Source organism: Carcharhinus amblyrhynchos, chromosome 12, assembly GCF_965287045.1.
Source record: "Carcharhinus amblyrhynchos chromosome 12, sCarAmb.v2.hapA, whole genome shotgun sequence".
Lineage (NCBI taxonomy): Eukaryota > Metazoa > Chordata > Chondrichthyes > Carcharhiniformes > Carcharhinidae > Carcharhinus > Carcharhinus amblyrhynchos.
Window position 1 is genome coordinate 51330528 of NC_137335.1, and position 23452 is coordinate 51353979.

The 23452-nt window shown below is 41.2% G+C and overlaps 1 protein-coding gene across 4 annotated transcripts in view; it reads right to left on the reverse strand.

Moving 5' to 3' along the window:
• The window catches only part of LOC145350972 (tyrosine-protein phosphatase non-receptor type 14-like), a 217069-nt gene extending 193836 nt beyond the window's left edge, over nucleotides 1-23233 (reverse strand). For 2 of the 4 annotated variants that reach the window (XM_080200523.1, XM_080200520.1), the window contains exons 1-2: nucleotides 23041-23233; nucleotides 22811-22931 (exon numbers count right to left, since the gene is read on the reverse strand). The gene's annotated coding sequence lies outside the window, so the exon portion shown is untranslated. Of the gene's footprint in view, nucleotides 1-8464; nucleotides 8540-22810; nucleotides 22932-23040 lie in introns of those variants that run through there. The other 2 variants (XM_080200521.1, XM_080200522.1) reach the window with 2 other exon arrangements.
• Nucleotides 23234-23452: the final 219 nt, after the last annotated feature.

Below are 23452 nucleotides of genomic sequence, written 5' to 3' on the forward strand. Positions count from 1 at the left end.
ATCAGAAAGCCTTATGTTAACACAGTTTCTGTGTTAAAATCTGAACCGTTTGAAGGACAAAAAGAAAGCCTGTATTGTTCTTATGCTGTGCTTAAGTGCAGAAAAGGCCTTTGGCAGGGAGTGATTTGGGAAGTGGGGTGGGGTGAAGGACTGCAAACTTTAAAATGGTATACTTCAAGGGGCTAAGCCACCACCAGAGAGTTTGATCTTTTGTCTTTACTGAAAGTTGTTACAATTGTCCTCAGTATCCCATGGAAATGGAAGCTAGAGGGAGAGAATTAGAGTTCCTGGGGAAATTAATGACCTTCTCCATGGTGAGTTTAGTGACGGCGCCATTTAAATCAGGTGTGAGGATGACAGTTGGGGACCTTGCCACTATTCAACCTCCACCTCAATTAAGACTGTGGCTGGAAGGGACCCCCACCCCCACCCCGTAGCACCTACTCTGCCACCACTCATCTGATGATCTGGCGACAACCCTTGGATGGGTGTTGTCCCAGCAGGTAGCTGATACTTTCCCGGTGGTGCTGCCATTCAATAGAGTTCCTGGCCTCTGACTGTACTGGTTTCAAAAGTTCATCCAAGAACCAGCCTCCTCGTTATAGAATGTCAGAAACCTCACAACTTGCTGTGAACCCTTTGCTTTACAAGGCCCTCACTTCAACTATCATCATCAAATCCATTCAAAAAAACCACGGGCCTGACACATGAGAGACTAGAAATCATAAATCAGAGACTGAAGTAATTGGAATCTGTAAAGTGCACAAGGAGGCTTAATAAAATTAACTGGGAACATTAACTCTTTCTCTCTCTACATATGCTGCCAGAGCTGCAGAGTTTTTCCAGCATTTTGTTTTATTTCAGAGCTCCAGCACATGCAGCATTTTCCTTTTACCAGAGTTTGCCAGCATGGCTGAAGTGAACATCATGTACATTACAATCATTAGTTTTGTTTTATGATGGTCACTACTTTGTGACTTCTCCAGGTACAAAGTAGTTATGCCTAAAATACTTAAAACTGCCACTTCCAGAATAGTATTCATTAGAATTTCTGCTGGCCATGTCAAGTTGACCTATATGTATATCCATGTGTGATATATTATGTATTGTATGTTCATATATATGTGTACATATACAAACCTATCAACATGGTCTTACAATAAAAATATTTCCAATTCCAATTAATTTCCCACATCTAGTGGTTCACTAAGGCAGACTTTAGTCTGTTTCCATAGCTAGTAATTCCTGGAACAGGTCATTAGTCCATCGCCAGGTTCTTATCACTTGAGGGGCACCACTCCACATCAAGCGTGGGTGACCAGCTGTCTCTCTTGCTTTTACTGCCAGACATTGGCGTGTATGGAAGAATTTTGCAGATTGACACAACATGTTTGACTGCGTTATGGACACACCACCCTTGGCCATCAAATCTGAGGTAGGGCTCAATCCCGGAGCATCTTGCCTCAGAGGTAGGGACGCTACCCATTGCGCCACACGATCTCCTACAATAAGAAAACAATTTTCTCCAAATGTTGCAAACAACATGGGTCTTTGACAATAACAACTACACAGCAATATGGAATTTGCAGCAGTTTCCAGTTATGCTGACAAACTCACAGTATGTCTTGTACAGACATTAGTAGCACTTTAACATCTTGCCCATGTGTCAATCCTTTCTGCAAGAACCTGGAATTGAAAGGCAGCGCGGCTAAAATAATTTCTGTTCCCACCCAACATTTGCACCCATGTAAGCAGATCGGTACCAGCAATAAAATAAGATCATAAGAAACAGGAAGAACAGTGGGACCTCTCGAGCTTGCTGTACCATTTGAAAAGATCATGGCTGATCTGTGACTCTAACTCCACTCATCCTACAGTAATAATACCCTTCCGAGATCAGAAGACCAAAACAGCACATACTTCAGATGCAATCTAACCAAGGTTCTTTAAAAATGAAGCAGGACTTTGCTATTTGTCAAGTCAAATCCTCTTGCAATAAAGGCTAATGTGCCATTATTCTTTCTAATTGCTTGCTATATCTGCACGTTAGCTTTCATTGAATTATGACAATGACAGCTAGATCCCCTTTGCACATTTACACTTTCTAACCTCTATCAATTAAGAAATATGCTGCACATGATCCTCCTACCAAAGTGGATAACCTCACATTTTTCCACACCATATTCCATCTGCCAAGTTCATCCCCACTCACTAAACCTTTTCATATCCTCTTGAAACCACTTTGCATCCTCCTAGTTGGGAACATGTGTTCCCAACTAGCTTTATGTCACCCACAAATTTGGAAATATTGATCAAAATCTTACCAAAATGGCTGTGTTTTGTTCCTGGTGAGAACACTTTTTTTCCCCACATCATACGACACTCTGTCAAAAGAAATCAAGGGTGTGTGTTCATGCCATCATTCAGGGGAGGTGGGGCCTCAACAAGCCAGCAAAACCCAGCTACACAGGAGGGTGGGGGGGAGTCCATCTTTGAAAGGTGACTTGATCAGAACCTGACTGATCCTCCCCATTCAGTCCACCACAAGGGTTGCAAGGGCCGAAATCCCCACTCCCAATTGGAGTGGGCAATTCTCTAACTCACCCCTACCTTCCTGATCACGGGCCTTTTCCTTACCTTGCCCTGATCATTGGCCTTTTCTCCCCACCCCCATCCCACCCCATCAGGCTCCCTCTAAGGCCTGTCCCCTGCCACAGTTTGACACTGCCAGTTTTGCAAAATAGGGAAAAAAATGGCATTATTAAAATTTAGAGATGCGAGTTGACAGTTGAAACATTTGGGTTTAATTTTTAACATGGTGAAGGGATAAAGCCCATATTGCAGGGGTCTCAAGTTAGAAAACAAAACAAATTAATGATTATGAGGTGTCAAGCTTGATATGGGGCAAGGATTTCCACAATTGAGACCCTGAAAATGAATTCATATTGAGATGGTGTGATGAGTCTTGGGTTTTTTCACTGAGAATATGGAGGAGGAAGTGTGTCGGAACAAGTAGGATACTGAAAAGTTTAGATGAATTAGGCTAGACCTTCAGACGAGCATTAACTGTGGCAGTGAAATGCAAGGGGAAATTGAAAGCTAGAGGTAAGAGCGCCTACCCAACAGGCTTGTAATTTGCTGAGGAATTCAAGAATGGTGTTCAGCAGCCAGAGTCGCAGTTGAAAGGAAACTGATGTTAACATTACTAATAAATAGTCTTGCCCATTGACAGGGGATGCGCTTGAAAAGCAAGGAAGAGGTTCACAGGAAAATTCAGAATGAGCAGCTCAGATCTATGCATTCAGCATTCATAAAAAGTAGAATGTTTTTGTTTAATGAAATGCTGTTTATGGTGACTAGGGAGATCAAGGATCAGGAAAGTTGCTTTGTAATTCTCAAGCGTGGAGAGCAATTCTAATGCTATTACAAACAAATTATGACCCAGGTAAGGGCACTGATTGGCTCCTACATTTGTAGGGATGCTCATTTAAACTCTGGGTGAAAACGGCCAGGGTGCGCAACTCAGACTGGCTCACTTATCCTTGCTACAAAATTGTTGATTTAGTTTTTCATAGATAAGGGAGGAAAAGCTGGTAAATACCAGGAGCTATGATAGGGACATTAATAGCTGAATCTAACTTAATAATTGTGCAAGTCAGAGCAGGGGCATCTTGCAAATGCTGCATGCTCTTGTGCCAAGCATGAGAGTGATCTTGTAGAATTCTATAACTATTTGAGAAGAGATAGTTTCTTGCACAAATTCTAGCCTGCATCTCGAATATTGTGAAGACAGTAATGCCTTTATTATTTGCAGGACTTTCCAAATTTGGACCATTTTGAAATACATCTTGTGTTGATCCAAATTGTACCTGTTGCTCCAAAAATATGACACTGCTGGACTGGACTTCAGTATAGTTGCATAACATGATGTGTTAGAATGTATGAGAATACTGGGATAAAATGTTGTAATTCCCCAAATGCCAACTCAAGTGTGATAATTAGAAAGAACTGTTGCTAAGCAGGAAAGTATTTTCCAAATGTTTTCTTGGGCAGAACACAGGGAAACGGGGAGTGTGGAATACAATTTGAGAGCAATCCGCTTCCCTGCTCACGAGTAAAAAGGGAATTACAAAACGGAAAGTATACAAAGTAAAGGAATGAATTGTGGCATCTAAAATAAATGAGAAAGCAGTCTTTGTGATGGAGAATATATGGAAACAGAAGCTCAGCTTGGGGTTGAATAAGGTGGTAACATTGAAAACTAACTGTTTTAGGTTGAGATAATGGTTAGGGCAGATAATGGATAAGGGTAGAGAGTTTGCAGCAGTTACCATAAGATCATGGGTGGGGTTTTCCAGTCCTGCTGATGGTGACACCCCCTGCCCCACCCAAGAGGCTTTCCCAGTGGTGGACGGTGCAAACAAAGGGAACCCCTGTTGACAGCGGCGGGACCGTCAGATCCAATTGCAGCCAATGGTAGGGTGCCTCTGCTGGGATTTTGTGGGGGGGGTGGGGGGGGGGGGGAAGGAAGGAAGGAAGGAGGGGTTTGGTTGTTTGGAAAATCCCACCCCACTCTTTAGTCTCTCAATGCTTAACTGGAGAGACCTGAGCTAATTCATGACTACTTATTGGAGAAACAGTATGATAGCACAGAGGCAATGGAGAGGTCAAGAGAGGTAGTGGAGAGATACAGCTGGATTTCATCAACCAAACTGATCCTATGCCTTGGATGATGCTGTTAAAAGGGCATCATATAGAAGAGGAAAAGAAAATAGGCCCTTAGGGTAGTCTGAAGGCAATGGTACAGAGGGATGAGAAGCCATTGCTCGAGATCCTCTGGCTACTATTGGATAGGTAATGATCAAACTAAGCAAGAACAAGCAAGACAATGAAGAAAAGGTATGGAGGATTTTGGTATTGAAGACTGCAGGGAGGTGGAGGAAGGATAACAAAGTCAGTCAAAGCCATTGAGAATTTCATTTGTGATTTTAGTTCAGCTGTTTCGGTGACATGACAGCGAACTCCATCTAGTGAAATTGGGGTGGGATTCTCCGGTGTCACCTGCACCCACCCCGCTGCTGGTGAGAATAGAGGATTTAGCGTTCCAGTCAAAACTCCATTCACTGCAGCCGCAATGGAAAATCTGAGCCACAGGCAAGGTTAGAGGTCTTCGCCGCAAATTTCGAAGTTGCTTTGAAGGGTGTAGAAGATTCAACACATGAGAATTTTGGAGAAAAAGAGGATGGATGGATGGATGTTGGGTAGTAGTTTTCAAGGATAGAGATAGAGGGTGTCTTTTTGAATTAGAAGAGTTTATGTAATGGGCAAGGTTTCAAAAATGCTCTTAGAGTATACTTGTGTGTGTGAAATACATAAAATACAGCAAAAAGGACACTCAAAATCTTCTACAGCTTAAAAGTGCTCAAAACAACAGACCCAGCTTTTGCCCAGTTTGGCCAAAGTGCTTTGTAATTTTTCCAGGTGAGATAGGAGGAGGGATGGTTGCGAGAATGAACACAGAGAATGTGACAAAGGAAATATGAAAGATAGGAATGGTGGAGATAGAAGGAGAGGCAGAGAATTAGAATGACAGAGCAAAAAATGGAGCTCAAAGCACAAACAAAAGAAATTAGAGACGAAAGGTAAACGTGACAGAGAAATGGCACAAGACAGAACATCCACTTTTAAAGTTAGCTTGAAACAAAACATGTCAGAAGTCACACTGATGAGCTAAAATTGCATAATTTAAATGGTAGGTGAATTCTTTACAAACAAAAGGGTGAAACTTTATGGGGGTAGATGGGAATGTGGAGTTGAGGTTACAGTCAGATCAGCTGTGAAGGCCATTAAGTGATGCAGCAGGCTTGGAGAGCTGAGTAGCCTACTTCTAGTCCTAACTTGGATGTAAATTAGTCAGAATATCAATGAATAGTATTAAAAAAATCTTGGCTCTTTGTCATCAGACAATTTGTTTATAACTCTTAAGCTTTTGTTGGGCATCTTGTCCTAAGGGTACTGACTAGAGAGTAGTATTCAGCTCTAACTTTATGGCACTAATCCATAAACAAGAAAGAAGACCTGCAAGGAGATCACCAGCTGGGCCAATGTTATGTCCACCAATGCAGAAGGTGAAAAGTATGCAAATTCTAGCTTTCAAATTGCGAAGCATTCTGCAGCAGACTGAAGATCAAAATGCTACTAACAATTAAAATAACTAGATTTGGCACCAGTTTCCAAAAAAAAAATTCAAAGTTCCCAATAGACAAAACTCAACCTAGCAAACTTTTGGGGACTCTGCTGCAAATATTTTCAACACGTGGCATATCACTTCCCCAGTACAAGACCTTGATTTCATAACAGTGCTTGTAAATAGCTGTTTAATATGACATCTCCTCTTATCTTTCCTGTCATAAACGTTTGAAAATATTTTGGTTATTATCTCTGAATTTCACAAGTTGAAATCAGACTAGCAACAGTCCACATGCAGTATTAAATTTCAACCTCACTGACTCCCTGAATTTCACCACACTTGACAGAATGTTAATTACTCGTTTTATGTTTCAAGCAATGTTTATTTTAATCCACTTAGTAAAGTTAAGCACTACAAACTATAATTACTATTGGACACCAAATGCTGATTAATAGCAAATGCCTGTCTCCCAAAAAAGAACAAAACTAGGCCTGCCATTCTTTTCGGTAAATATCAACTAAGTAGCCAAAAGACAAGCACTGAGTCAAAAGAATCAGCTGGACGGTGCACGAGCACATCGAGGTAAGCCCAACCTAACTGTAAAGCACTCAAAACATGCATCTACCTTGTTATCGGGCATGATATTTCATAACAAGCAGGAAAACAAGCAAGCTATCTCAAAAAAAATCTACACACAAAGAATTAACATCAAAGTAGTATGACACCATTAAAGTGGTAGGCCAAAAATAGCAACTAGGAACTTTGATTTTTACTTCTACACCTTGTTCAAAGTCAGTCTAATGCCAGCTTGGAAGATCAAATTTCAGAAGAATTGAAATTCATACATACAAAACTTCAAGTATCATAAATAACAAAATACTTTTTAGAAAATAAAGAACTAAAACCCCAGCTCAAAGTTAAATTCTGGTTACTGATATACAATTATTGTTAAATATGTCTATTTACAAAAATAGATGAACTGCTTACACTGATTAAGTTACATATAAACACGTATGCACATTTTTCCCCCCACAAGTATCCCAGTGGAAACGTATATAGTAAAACATTTAAAATTTATATAAACAGATGCACACAATGAAATAAGGAGGAAGAATCGGGTCTTTTGGCACAACCTGTTTTGAGAGGAACTAACACAACCATATTGCAAACACCTTTTAACATAAATACCTTGCAAGATTCATAACAGGATAAATCTGCAACTATGCAATTACTTGGCTGTGGAAGAGATTTAACAAGTAGATCACACAATTTAGACTAAAATAATCTAATCTATAGACCAGGAACACATACACTAATATTTACAAAGGGGATCAGGGAAGAAAGGAGTGGTGGAGAGGGCAGAGAGCAAGGCAAAGCGTGGGGAGGATGCAAAGTGTGGCAAGGGAGACAAGGGAAAGAACAGGGAAAGTCTGCTGGGGTATGGAAAAGTATCTTAGTTGATGGGATTGAAAAATACCTCAGCAGAGTGGTTGATAAAAGTTGTTAAAAAGTAGTTAATTCATTTGGGAGTGGGGGAGACATCCCAACCTTCCAACAATTAAACAAGCCAATTATTTTTTGAAGATTAAAAAAGTTACAAAATTTTTTAAAAACTAAATATATCCCAATTTTAACACTTTTACTTCCAAATAGCAATTGGGTTTTAATATTTCAAGTTTGAAGAGGCTGGATTTTTGTTTTTACAATTATATAAATTCAATTTTATAAATTCAATTTTATAACTCAAATCATTCCACTGAAGAGGTCTTTGCCAAAGTTTATACTCCAAAAGCCTCCTCGAATGCTAATTAGCACTTTTGTACCTGTTCCCTTATTCCTCAAATCTGCATTAAGTACACCAACACTATCTGCTTTGACCATACATATCACATCCTCACAATCTCCTTGTCTGCTTGGGTTCCTCCAGGTACTCCTGTTTCCTCCCATAGTTAAAAGATGTTGCAGGTTAGGCGGACTGGCCACAGTAAATTGTCCCTTGTGTCCCAAAATGTATAGATTAGCAGGGCAAATACATGGGGTTATGAGATACAGCACCTTACCAAGGTCCTCTATCAGAGAGTCAGTACAGACTAAACGGCCTTCTGTGTGTCTTGTATTAAAATATGGATGTATTTAGTTTTAAAAAATTGTATATTCTTTACTCTTCAAAAAAAAACAGCTTGTTTAATTGCTGGATTCTAGGATTCTCTAAATTACATCCACTGATACCAGTGGTAAACGAGTTAATTTAACATAAACCTTGATTCTCTTCACCTGGATGGATCAGTTTCATGCTAGGCCAGGCATGTGCCAGCAGACCTGAAATTGGGAATCCCGATGACAAATTTCACATAATCAGGTATGTTTTATTTATCTGCTGGAAAAAAAAATGCACTTCAGTTCACAGCCTACTAAAGAGCAAATCGCACCAACTGAGAAAACAATTTGAAACGACTGTTGTGTAGGTAAAATCCTACTCAGGATATAATTAATCCAAATCCTTAAGACCATAAAAGCATTCATTGTTCTCGAGAAAAAGTTCACATCTTTTTAGCATAAAAACTACTACTCATTGAAGTAACTTGAGCTAATTAGGAACATAAATATTGAAGTTCTTGGCTTTTCAGTATTTAGATCAATAGACTCTTTGAGAATCAAATGCTGATGACTTTCAAATGACCTGTAGAGTTTATAAAGCAACACTGTCAAAGATCAAAGATCTTATCTAATTTCCCATGTAAATTCTTGAGTTTCAAAGTAATGCTGAATGATGAAAGTAGAAGAGCAGCAGTCACTTGTGATGTCATGACTGTTGGTTTTCAAGCTTGTCTGTGTGGAGGACCTCCTACAAAACATTCATACATGTGTAGATCCCCAATTCCAACATCCAAAAGACACGTCTTGGCAATCCAAAACAAAATTATCAATGCTTTTCTTCACTTTGCAGGCCTCCAAGAAAGAAAGTGGCTTAAAAATAAATAATTTGCATTAATTTAATGGGAAATTATATGCCCCATATGGCTTTTAAAGTTTTCAAATTGTGATTACAACACAGTAAGTAGTTCTCTGCCAATAACATTCAACTCGACACAACCTCCCTGCCTCAACCTTTTATTTGTCACTCATTTGCTCAAGACATCATTTACCAAGGGTCCATCACAGGACACTACAGATATATTTCAAGTAGGAGACACAGGGTGAGAATCAACAATTGAGATTTTACACCAAAGTGATCCAAATGTGATGAGCAAAGAATGAATCAGGGCTTGAACTTAAAGATCCCACATCACAAAGCGCATCAATTCATCAAGTCATTAAAGAAATCCAGATTCTTCACCCAGACATATGTCATGCATGACAATTTAAGAATCTGAGGTAAGCTCCTGAAAAATATCTGATGCAGAATGCAGGTTCATTCTCAAATGGGCACACCAAACTTGCAAATGTCCAGAGAGATTAGGTTTGGATTGGCAGAACCAAGGCTTAAAGATCAGTCAGGTATGTGAATGGGAACTGAAGTTTAATATCATGCATCTTGTAAGTATCAATCACTGTACAAGCTTGCTCATGGAAGACCATCAGGGTACTGACCAGCAGCATTGTGTACAGTAAGAAGTCTCACAACACCAGGTTAAAATCCAACTGAAGCCTCAAGCTCCTTCTTCAGGTGAGTGAGGACTTGTATTCACAAATGGGGCATTTAAAGACAAAAATTCAACTTACAGGATAATGGTTGGAATGCAAGTCCTTACAGATAATCAAATCTTAAAGGACAGACAGTGTGAGTGGAGAGAGGATTAAGCACAGATTAGAGATGTGTATTGTCTCCAGACAGGACAGTTAGTGAAATTTTGCAAGTCCAGACAAGTCATGGGGGTTACAGATAGTGTGACATGAACCCAAGATCCCGGTTGAGGCCGTCCTCACATGCGCAGAACTTGGCTATCAGTTTCTGTGTTATGTATAGCCAGATGGGATGAATTTCAGCCTTTAGTACAGTCCGGATGAATAGGTCAAGCCACGTCCCAGCATACCGTGGATCTTCCTTGATAGGTATCAAGTTAGAGTCTGCCTCAAATCGTTGACTCAAGTCTGAACTTCCATGGAGCAGCTAGCTCACCTTACAGCCATCGCCCAAAGAGCTCAGAGTCTGAAAAATTCACTTCCAGAGTTCATGATTGAGTCACAGCTATGTCAAAATTGAAGATTAGATTGAATAGGAAGATTAAGGCAAGAGGTTGCAGGAATACATAAACAGGCAAATGCAATTCAGTTATTTCCTTGCCTGTAGGTTAAATGGTGATATTGAATGCCTGGGCCAAATGAGTTGTCACTATGTTGTAACCGTTCTCTATTTATTCCGGTCTGCTAAGTAGTTATTAAAGTGTAACAAATCAAATTATTCAACCATCTATACATTTATTCACTACTACACACATCCTATACTTCTAAAGCTTTTGAATCCAGCTCAACCTTACTTTTTAACTACAATGTCAAATCATAGAAATCAGATTAACTATCAAAGTTGTGATAGGGCTGAACCGTGCCATTCTCTTCATGTTATTATTGATAACACTGTACTGAGTATACAGTGAAATGGATGTTTCTCGATGTGGAATATAGCTCTTCACATAGTTACGTCAATACCACGTAGCAAGGTCATGTAAATGATCTAGCAAGCCAATTTTCTCACTAAAATGCTTTGAAAGTAACCTGCCTGAAATAGTACTTATCAAAAATGCACTTGCCCATCCGCGGAGATTCTTAATTTTTAATAGTCTCCTTCGTTAGCTGATTGTTGCCAATCCCTAATTGTCCTTGAGGTGGTGGTAGATAGTGAGCCACCTTCTTGGATTACTGCAACCCATCAGGCGTCAGTATATCCAGAGTGCTGTTGGGGAGAAATTTCCAGGACTTTTGACCCAGTGACAGTGAAGGAACATTGATATAGTTCCAAGTCAGGATGGTGGTGCGGCTTGGAGGGGAACTAAACGTGATGGTGGTCCAAGGTGTCTCCTTCCCTTGCCCTCTTAAGTGGTAGGGTTGCGGGTTTGGAAAGTGGTGTCAAAAGAGCTTTGGTTAGTTGCTATAGTGCATGTTGTGGATGGTGCACAATGCTGCTACGATGCACCGGTGGTGTAATAATGTAAGGCATGGTTCTCCTTTTTTTTATGCTCCATGACTACTAGAGACGCAGTGGCCAGCACTGCTGCAGCACAGAGCCAAGATCCAAGTTTGTGTGGAGTTTGTATGTTTCCCTCTGTGTATGCGTGGTTTCCTCTGGGCGCTCCAGTTTCTTCCTACGCTCCAAAGATGTGTAAGTTTGGTTGACTGGCCATACTAAATTGCCTTTGGTGGGGACCAGCAGGGTAAATACGTGTAAAGGTTAACCGTAACCCAGAAAATTGGGAAATTTTTAGTCCTAACAAAAGATGACTAAAAAAATTAATGAGCAAAGAGATTTTGGACTTTGAGAGAAAACTAACAAGAACCATAAAGACAGTAGAAGTATATAAAAAGGGGGCAAATAACTGAGTATTGGCCCCTTAAAGGATGATACAGGAGGATTAATAATGGGAAACAATGAAATGGCAGAGACTTTGAACAAGTATTTTGTATCTGGCTTCACAGCAGAAGATAGAAAAAGACTAAATAAATCAAGAGGCAAATGGGAGGGAGGAACTGAAAACAATCACTGTAGAAGAAGCATTAGGAAAATTGATGGGACTGACAAATCCGCTGGCCTGCGTCTTATGGTCTAAAAAGGTGGCTGCTTTGGTTGTAATCTTCCAAAATGTCCAAGATTCTGGACCAGTCTTAGTAAACTGGAAATCTGGAATGGTCCCAGCGAATTGGAAAACCGCAAAATATCACTATTCAGAAAAAAATTAGTAGGCCTGTTAGTCCATCATCTATTAAGAAAATAATAAAATCCAATCTTAAAGTGGTAGTAGTAGGACATTTAGAAAATCAAAATACAATTGGGTAGAGTTAACAGTTTTTGTAAAGGGAAGCTGTATTTATCAATTTTACTAGAGTACTTTGAGGATCTAACAAGCTGAGTGAATAATGGGGAACCTGTAGATGTAGTGAGTTTTGATTTACAAAAGACATCTGATAAAATGCCACAAGATAGAAGCTCATGTTATTGGGGGTGATAGCTTGGATAGAAGATTGACTAAAGAACAAGAAACAAAGTTTGGATAAATGGATCACTTTCAGGTAGGCAAACTGTATAGTGTAATGCCACAGGGATCACTGCTGGGTTCTCAACAATTTACGATCTATATTAATGGCTAAGATTAAGGAACCCACCTGTGGCCAAATTTGCTGATGATATAGAAATAGGAGGAAAGCAAGTTGTGACAAGGATATAAACAGCCTGCAAAGGGATATAGATAAAGGTTAAGTACATGGACAAAAAATTGGCAGGAAGAATATAAAGGTGAGGTTGTCTACTTTGGCAAGAAAACAAAATATAATTTAAATGGAAAGAGATGTGTATGGAGGAATTTGAGTCTTTTTGTACATAAATCATAAAAAAAATTAGCATGCAGATTCAGCAAGTAATTAGAAAAGCAAACAGAATGTTGACCTTTATTGCCAAGGGGAGGGAGTATAGATGTAGGGAAGAGTTGCCACAACTACATCGGGCATATGTGAGGCCATACCTAAAGTACTGTGCACAGTTTTGAACTCCTTACTGACGGAAGGATATGCCTGCACTGGAAGCAGTTCAAAGTAGGTTCACTAGGTGATTCCTACAACGAAGGGTCTGTCTTATGAGAAAAGTGTAGGTACGCATTGAAATTTAGAAGACTGAGAGGTGACCTTATCGAAACGTGGAAGGTGAGGGGGCTTGATAGGGTAGACATATAGGAGGAGGTTTCCTCTCATGGGAGAATCTCAAACTAGGGGCCTCAGCTTAAAAATAAGGGGTTTCCCATTTAAAATGGAGATAAGCAAGAATTTCTTCTTTCATAGAATTCTAAGTCTTTGGAACTCTCTTACACATCCAGAGAACAGTGAAGGCTAGGTCATTAAAATCTAAATTACATAGAATTGAATCTTAAGGGGGAGGAAGTGATCATGGATTATGGGGACGCAGGTAGGAAGGTGGAGTTAAGACTAAATTCAGATCAGCCAGTTATCTTATTGAATCACAAAGCAGACTCAATGGACGGCTGTTCCTGTTCCTTATGATCTTGTAGTCATTGCCAAAACATTCTGAGCTGCAGTTCATTCCAGAAGCCTTGAAAATTAAGACATATCCAATCGACTACAGACACTGGGGACTTTTACCATTTTGACATGACACAGTATTTGTGCTTTCAATTAGTGGCACAATTTGCATTCCACAAATATTAAAATATCAAATGCTGATTGAGATTTGAGTTGCAACTATTTAGATTCAACTCTGACAGCAGGTGGATAATCAAAATTCAGATTATTAACTAAATTTCAGTGCTGATTGCCCTTCTGTATTCTGAGGGTCCAGATTCTTTCTATCTCAGGTCTCACCTGCAGCTCTCCTTCAATACAGGATATCAACTTGCACTAAAACAGCTAAAGTAATAATTGATATTGCTGCTTCTCCCAGAAACACACACAGCTGCAATTAGCACACCTGCCAGTGGTCCAAGAGAACAATAAAAAAATTTACTAGAATGCCAACCTTTGGTTACAGATATTAAAGTCAGCATAGCTTCACCCCTAGAAGAACAACAGTGCAGATTTCCAATTTCAAAATCAATTAAGACCTAGACTTATCCGCTGATGAACAAAGCAAATGCTGAACGTAGCACCAACTGGTTACTGTACCTGTTAAAACAAGTAAGCGCTGTATTAATTTCAAATCAGCAATTTACTTAGATCAACACTGCAGAGGCTGCCAATAGGCTGAGAGCATGCGGCATTTAGTTATCATTATGGGAGAACAGTGGTTGGCTTGTTTGAGGAGCATTCTTTGACCATTACTCTTATGTCTGCCATTGAAGTTGTACAAGGGCGTTTGGCAGACCAGCGAATCAGGTGATTGATCGGCTATTCCACAATGTGGTAATATTGATTGCAGAAGCATCACAGAGGCAAACGAAAGAAAACAAAACCCTCAACAACTGAACGCCCATCTGTCCTTCATTATGCTTAAAAGGTCTCACCAATAACTGAGAATGAACAGTGCAAGTTTTATAATTCATATCCAAGTCCATCTTTGCTGCAGCTATTTTAAAAAAAAGATTAGTCTCAGCTGCCTCCCAATTTAGTACTTATATGGTTTGCCTACTCTATTTCTGAGCATGGTTATTAGGAAAGACATATTTCTAGTCTATTCACATTGTATCTGGGTGTAATTCCAAATTATAAAATCTGGAATTTTGCATACTGACCAGTAATTTAATAGTGAATCACTAACATTTGGTTTTGAAATTAATACATTAAAATTAATCTATACTCCAGGTTACAACAAATACAAAGTGTAATTATTATGACATTGTGAAAGGACTAAATGGAATTGGTTCAGATTCCCAATGGCTAAACATGGGATTTAACTTCATGCAACTAAAAACAGCAAAAGCTTGCCAAAGCAGTGCTGCTAAAACATAGAACACTACAGCACAAACAGGCCCTTCGGCCCACGAGTTGCGCCGATCACATCAACACCTATCTATAACCCCCAATCCCATAAAACCCCATATACTCATCCAGAAGTCTTTTAAAAGACCCCAGCGAGTTCGCCTCCACCACCACTGACGGCAGCCGATTCCACTCACTCACCACCCTCTGAGTGAAAAACTTACCCCTAACTTCACTTCTGTACTTTCCTCCCTGCACCTTAAATCTGTGTCCTCTCGTAGCGACCATTTCAACCCGGGGAAATAGCCTCTGAGAATCCACCCTATCCATTCCTCTCAACATTTTATAAACCTCTATCAGGTCGCCTCTCAACCTTCGTCTCTCCAGGGAAAAGAGACCCAGCTCCCTCAACCTAACTTCATAAGGCATGCCTCCCAGTCCAGGCAACATCCTTGTAAATCTCCTCTGTACCCTTTCAATAGCTTCTACGTCTTTCCTATAGTGAGGTGACCAGAACTGCGCACAGTACTCCAAATGAGGCCTGACAAGGGTTTTATAAAGTTGCAGCATTACCTCCTGACTCCTAAACTCAATCCCTCGATTAATGAAGGCCAGTACACCATACGCCTTCTTGACCACCTCTTCCACCTGCGAGGCCGATTTAAGAGTCCTGTGGACCCGGACCCCAAGATCCTTCTGCTCTTCAACACTACTAAGACTCCTGCCCTTGATAGTGTACTCGTTCATCCCGTTGGTTCTGCCAAAATGGACGACTACGCATTTATCCGCGTTGAAGTCCATCTGCCACTTCTCCGCCCAGTCCTGCATCCTATTTATGTCCTGTTGCAACTTTTGACATCCTTCCAGGCCATCCACAACACCACCGACCTTCGTGTCATCAGCGAACTTACTTACCCATCCCTCCACTTCCTCATCCAGGTCATTTATGAAAATGACAAACAGCAAGGGTCCTAGAACAGATCCCTGGGGCACTCCACTGGTGACTGACCTCCATTCAGAAAAAGACCCATCCACAACCACTCTCTGCCTTCTGCAGGCAAGCCATTTCTGGGTCCACAAGGCCAAAGGCCCTTGGATCCCATGCCCTCTCACCTTCTCAAGAAGTCTTGCATGGGGGACCTTATCAAACGCCTTGCTGAAGTCCATGTACACCACGTCCACAGCACTTCCTTCGTCAATGTGTTCAGTCACATTATTGAAGAACTCAACTAGGCTCGTAAGGCACGACCTGCCCTTGACAAATCCATGCTGACTATTCCTGATCATGTCAAACCTCTCCAAATGCTCGTAAATCTTGTCCCTCAGAAGCAAACTGCTTGTCAACATAGCCAAACATATCCCCAGCCAAATGTATCCCCAGGAAAACAAACAATTTTTGGAATCCATAAGTAGATGTTCGGGTGCAATCTTTCTGGCTCACCGCACCGGACGATTGGGGTGGCTAGCCAGGAAGATAGCATGAGATGCCAAAAAATCCAATCCATGCCAGGTGCAAACTGGATTATTTTCAGGGCCCCTCTTTACTGGTGAGAACAGCATTGTGCCCAAAAAGGGGGAAAAGCCTATTAACATAGGATTGCCCACATTAACACCCACCTACTGGTTTGGCACGGCTGCTTCTCCTTGCCCAGATGCTTCCCCCCTTGACAGTGAGGCCTCACACCGGCCCCCAGGTAGTCGATGACTGGGTAGTGCCCATCAGGCAATGGCAGCTGCAGTGCCCACCTGGCACAAGTTGCCAGGGCAGTGCCCAGGATGAGGCCTAATGGGAGTGGGGCCCATTGGGAGGGTCCTGATGCCAGCAGCCTGTGTTGGTGTAGGTTAGCAATGCTGCTGATGATGGGTGGGGGGCAGGTGAAGGTCTCCTGGTTCACTGTCAGACCCGAGTGCCCTGCACAGTGTAAAACACTGTAACTCACGTTATTCCACTGGCACAAACACCTGAAAATTCAACTTGCAAAGCAATTACTTCCTTCAAATGAAAGGCAAAGTCTGTAACGCCATTCTGCACTAAAATGTTCATCAGATACTTAAATTGGCCATTTTTTCAAATCAGGGTGGTATGGTTTGGAGCTTACTTATCAGGCATTTGATTTAGGAAAGTTGGTGTTACGATGGCACGAAGGATTGTCAATAGATCTCCCTGTAGGCTTCATGGAGTATAAGCTCCCTTATTGAGCAGGCAGAAGCTTGTCCAAAAGAAAGAATTAAGCAGGGGCTTTTAAACTTGTTACTTCACCCAAACCATTGTTGTAGTGAACTGTGGGAACAGTCTCTTCCTTGGTACAGAATAAAAAGGTGTTTAGTTACGGGAAGCTGGCATTTGGCTGAATTACAGAATGGTTAGCACTGCTGCCTCACAGCACCAGGTATCCTGGTTCAATTTGGCATCAGGTAACCATCTGTGTGTGGGTTTGCATGTTCTCCCCATGTCTGTGTGGATTTCCTCCAGGTATTCTGGTTTCCTCCCACACTACAAAGATGTGCAGGTTAGCAGGATTTGTAATGCTAAATCGCCCCTTAAGTGTCAGGGGATGAGCAGGGTAAATACAAGGATTATGGGTGGGACTGTTGCTAGTGCAATCTCGATAGACTAAATAGCCTGCTTCTGTACTACAGAGATGCTATGATACTACACTGGCAACAAGGAATTTTTTTTTCCCTCTCCCTCTTCCAGACAACCTCCGTCGGTCAAGAATCTTCTTCAGTAGGTAAAAGTCATTGTGGCTCTTTTTGTGAAAAATGAACCACATAACACCAGCAGGGATATACGCCAGTAAACTGAGTGCATGCATACGTTACGTCTTCTGTACTAACAGCATTAAAGAAGAAGAATGACTTTAATGTGAAGAAGTCTGACCTATCTGGATGCCCCATCTCAAAATCTTTTAATGAACTCGTAGACCTGGTAAAAATCATTGCTACTCAAAGCCCTTGGTGACCCTCCAGTGGCACTGTTTCAATATGGCTGGGAGAACTCTTGGGGTACCTGTTGCTGAGGTCTTGGCTTAGTTGTGGAAATTGGCCAAATATTGGGAATTTGGACCGCCTCTTATGAGATGTTACAAGAGGGATTGATATTTGGCATAAATGATCTAACCACTTGAGAATGCAAAGGGGCTCAGGAATGACAGGATGCATCAGGCAGTAACGTCTTTCAACTAGGGGGAAGAGATCTCATATAGTCAGTCCTCGTGGAGAATGCTTGTGTAAACCACGTATTAAAGGGTCCCTTTGTCATTACCTGTCAGTCAAGGAAAGGTAGTGACAACCCTTAGAGTATTAGGCAACATACTAGAGAAAGGTACAATTACCAGACAACAATATGACAAGTCAAATGACACAGCCAAGGTGAAGTTTCAGGAACAGGCAAAATACATTCTGTCAAGAGAGAAAGCAGAGGCCAGTACCTGTCTGTACCATACAGGTATTCATAAGAACATAAGAAATAGGAGCAGGAGTAGACCATCTCCCTCCTTCAGAGACAGGGATACTACAACTGAATCATCAAATTTATCCCAATAATGGTAGAATTACTAGTGAATGGTCATCCCTTGAAGTTGAAGGTGGACACAGGAGTTGCAGTCCCTGTTACTGGAGAATAAGCATCTCCAATTTGGCATCCAACTCCTGAGATTGAAGGTAGTAAGGCCAGATTAGCCATCCACATGGGGAAATGTTTACAGCTAAAAGGTATCACAATGGCTCCAAAAACTTACAGGCAGCAATGAGCTCACCTCCCACTCATGGTTGTATGGCAGCATGGACCAAGCCTTTTGAGGAGATTGGCTCCACAGAGCCAACTGAACTGGTTGGAGATCTTCAGGCTAGGTGTAGGGAGACTGTTATTAATAGATATTCTGGAGGCTTCCAAGAAGACTTGGGAAAAATAAAAGTAGCCAAGGCCAAGATCTATGTTGACCCCAAAGCTACATCTAGGTATATCCAGTCCCATATTCCATACCGGAGAAGGTGGAAACTGAATGAGGGCACCTTACAAATCTAGAATAAGGCCTGTGCAATTTGTGGAATGAGCTGCCCCCTTAGTCCTTGTTCTCAAGTCCAGCAAATCAGCTCATCTCTATGGGGACTAAAAACTAACATTCAATTGGGTCTCCAAACGCAATAAGTACCCCCTGCCCTGAATTAAAGATTGTCTTGCCACCTACTAATGTGGCACACCATTCTCCAAGTTAAACATGAGGCATGCCTATCTTCAGTTTGAATTGAATGACTGCCCCTGGAAATATATAACCATCAATCCAAAGGGACTCCCATAACCTGCTTGCCTTTTTGCTCGTCAGCATGTGCCATTTTCCAAAGAGTTTTGGAGAACATCCTCCAAGGTCTTGCCCAATAAGAAGTGTTCAGTAAGGGCTTTCAAATCTGTTAATTCACCTGGACCATTGTTGTACATCCCGATGTGTGGTACTATCTAGCTGTGTGCCATGGGAGCAGTCCCTTCCTTGGTACCAAGGGTGCTTGGTTACAGGAAAGTGGCATTTGGCTGAATTATAATTCAATAGCTCAGTTCAGTAGTAGCTCCTCTACCTCCATGCCAATGTTTCAATTATGCAGCCTTTTTTCACCCACAATGAATCTACATTGCTGCCTGGAAGGAAATGTGCTCAAAGATGCAAATATTTGAAATACAAAAATTTGAAAATTACTTTTGGCAGAAGTTTAACAACAATTATTTATACATCAACTTCAAGGTAATAAAATGTCCCAAGGCTGTTCATAGAAGCATTATAAATTTTGACATCCAAACACAAAGGTACATGGGGCAGATGACCAAAACGTGGCCAAGTGGTAGGTTTTAAAGAACATCTGAAAGGAAGGAGGTAACAAGATGAACAACTTTAGGGGTGGACTTTAGGGTTCAGGGCCTTTGCAACTGAAGACACATCTACCAATGTTGGGTGAGTTAAAATCAGGAAAACTCAAGAGGCCAGAATTACAGAAGTGTAGATATCTCAAGAGGGTTGAGTGCCCAGTGTTACAGGGAGGGGCGGGGCAAGGAATTCTATTTCAATGGTGGTTCATTCCCATTCTATCTGGTTATTTCCACATTACTGCCTGTGGAAATTTGCTAGCTACAAATTGCCTGCAAAATTTGCCACATTACAAGTTTAATGGCACTTCAGAAATACTTTGCTGATTATAAAACTTTTTAGGATGCCCTGAAGTCATGAAAGGCGCTGATATAAATAAAATTATTTCATTCTTCAGTTGCATTGAGCTCTGACGAAGGGTCATCCAGACTCGAAATATTAGCTCTATTTTCTCTCCACAGATACCATCAAACCTGCTGAGCTTTTCCAGCATTCTGTTTTTGTTTCAGATTCCAGGGCCTGCAGTTATTTGCTTTTATCTTAGAAAGACCTGGCTTCATTGCAGGAGCAACATTTTGACAAAGATGCAGTAATTTACAAAAAGTCCACTAACACATTATCAAGGCCACCTTGGATTCAGTGTAGACTGGCTAGCATCACCTGAACTCCATGATCATGCACTTTTATCACACATTTTAAGTCCTCAGGATATCCCAAACACTGTACCACCAAATATGTACCTTTAACGTATAATCACTATTGTAATGTGGGAAACGCAGCAATTTGCAGACATTATCTTCTTCGAATAATGCCATTGAACTCTTTCTATCTGCTAGACAGGGTAAATGGAGCATCAGTCTATATGTCATCAAAAGGACATCATATCCAAATACTACTTTATCTGAGTCTAATTTTCAGGGCCAGCATTTATTATCCATCCCAATTGCCCTTGAAGGTGATAGTGAGTCACCTTGATAAGCCATTGAAGTCTGTGTGTTGTTGATATACCCACAGTGCTATTAGAGAAGGAGCTCCAGGATCTTGACCAGCAAATGACAAAAGAACAGCAATACAGTTCCACTGCAGGATGGTGTGTGACATGGGAGGTGAACTTGCAGGCAGTGTGTTCCTATGAGTCTGCTGCTCTTGTTCTTCTAGGTGGAAGTGGAAGGAACTGTCCCAGTGTTAATCTAGATTGTGTTCAACTCTCTGGGATAGGGGATGAACCCAACACCATCCAACTCAAGAGGCAAGAGTGCTGCCACTGAGCACTTGATGATCTCCAAGTTCTAGGTTCCGTGTCTGAGATGCACTGACCAAGTAGTTGCTAACTAGATATTTGAGCATCCAAGTAAGGGAGAGTCCACTTGGCGACTCATACTTGGGTGGTCTCTAATGCCTACTGGAGGCTGAACTGGTGATGGCCCAGGAACAGGTTTTGCATATATCCTTGGGTTTCAGGCATGAGGTTAGGTAAGTGAAAATCTGAAAAGGGAAAACTTATCCAAATAGACCTATAAATTTGTTTAAAAAGATATTGAATATTTATTTCTAAAAAAAAAGTGTTTTTCATGACCACCACTATGTGCTTTTATAGCCAATGAAGTTCTTTTGAAATGCAGTCACTGTTGTAACGTAGCCAACTATGCTTTGGATCCCTTAGATTTCACAAGAAAGCCAAGAAAACAAAAAACATTGTATTATAATTTTAAACAATGAACCTTTAACAGAAACTATCAAAGCATAAGATCATCCAACAGAATAGCAAACATTAAAGTAAACCTGTAGTGCAAAGAGGCAAAGTTATCACAAACACTTCTGAAATACAATTCCAATACACATAACGATCAGATTGCCCACTGCTCTTGATCTTTGTTTCGGTCCAATGGCCAATTGTTTTTTTCATAATAAAAGGGTTACCATCTTGCAAGCCAAGGATTCCTCGATCCACTGGACCTGCTTTGAAGATGTGACAGCATTAACCCAAGGTTAATTTAGTCTGATGTTTACATCACAAATTTCCCCTGAATTTGAACTCGGGCATACCCACGGGTCATATGTTTCAAATTGCAAGTCCATTACAGTTGATCACTACATAAAGTGGATCAGGGGACAAGTGGCAATTCGGATCAGATTGCATATACTATCGTGACTGAATGCACCGAATGTCTCAGACTTTTTTTTAAAACATTTTAATCCATTTAAAAAGGCATGTTGAAAAAATGCAAAGTTGTAGCTACAGTATAAAAGTGTGAAATTATAGTCAGAGGTTTCACTTCACGCATAAAACACGTTTAAAACGTGCTGGGATATTTATAAGGTGTTAAAACTCCCAAGTTCTGTGACAAGAAGTGCTAGCTCAGTCAGCATGATCCTTTGTTTCCAATACTTCCACCAGGAAAACAACCCCGTTTGCAACGGCACAGAAGCCAACTTGAAACAAAAAGCCATCGTTTTATGAAACAACCCAATCTCTGAAATCAGGCACCAGATACCAAACCTACATCCCCATTTCAAATCTTGCTTTCAGGGTTTGGGATATCATCTGAACCCTTCGTCCGGAACAATTCCTTATAATTAGGTCATCCCCGTCCTGCACAAAGAGTCGTCACCTTTTTATCACTCAGCTCAGTTTAAAGTGTTAAAGAAAATCAGCTTGGTAACATTTCCAGACAAAAAAAATGCCCATCCCGGCCCCCAGTAAAGAATTAAGTTTTAAAAGTGGCGCTTCAGAAGACAAGGCATTTTCACATTTGCTCTAGATTTGACCCATCCAAACGCGAGACGGTCACTTTAAATACTGCAACAAAGCCCGGACTGAAGTCAGCTTTCTCTTTTGCACGCGGGCCAGAGATTCCAGGCATTGTGGAGAGTTAAATATAAATGTGTTAAAGTCAAAGGCTGTCTTACCTTGGCTTGTAGCCCCTCTCCCCTCACCTCTCCTCCCTTCCCTTCCAGGAAAGGCTGAAAGAGAAAGAAAGGAGCTGCCGAGGAGTTAAACAGACAGCCTCCCTTTAATCGGCATGTCTGACTTGCTCTTTCAAACCGCTCCAGGACGGGTGCAAAACTTGGGATCGAATAAAAGGGTGACTTTTCCTCCCTCTGGTGTGTACCTATCTCTCCCCTTCACCCACCCCAAAAACTCCAGCACACTCAGACAGACAAGACAAACTCATGGAGCTAACCTTACCTGTTTACATGTCTTTACAGTGTCTACTTAGTCCATTCATAAGCACACCCCGTCAAACTTTCCAAATGTGTTTCTCTTTTTTTCCCCCGAAAAAAAAGTTTCCAAGTGGAGAAGACTGGCACTGTAAAAAAAAATCCCGCTCTGGATTAAAGGATCCACTCGTCTAAATGGAGCTGGGCTGCTCAACCACCCCACACCAGAAAAAAGTCTTTGAAGTTATACAGCCTTACCTCATCCGCTCAAGAACTACTTTTGTTTGGTGAAACTTTCTTCTTTTCCTCCTCCTTCTCCTAACCTTGCTTCCTTTTGCTGCTTGTTTGTTTGTTGTGCTCCAGCAGCTGCCAGAGAGCGGCAGCCCCCTCTGTCGCCAACTTGCTTCTTTCCTTCCCCCCGCAACTTTCCACTCAATTCTTTTCTGTTTTTTTTCTCTTTCCCCCCCACCCCCTACCCAGTTTGTAAACCGAGACTACTTATTTTCGATGAAATAACTTTGGGTCAGATTTAGTTGCGGGGGGGGGGGGGGGGGGCTGCTGCAAAGAGAAAAAAAATCTGTGCCTCGTGACATCAGAAATGTGGAATGTGAAGAATGTGAGCTGATGAAGGGCTGAGATGTCGCTTCTTAATGGTCACACAAGGAAAACA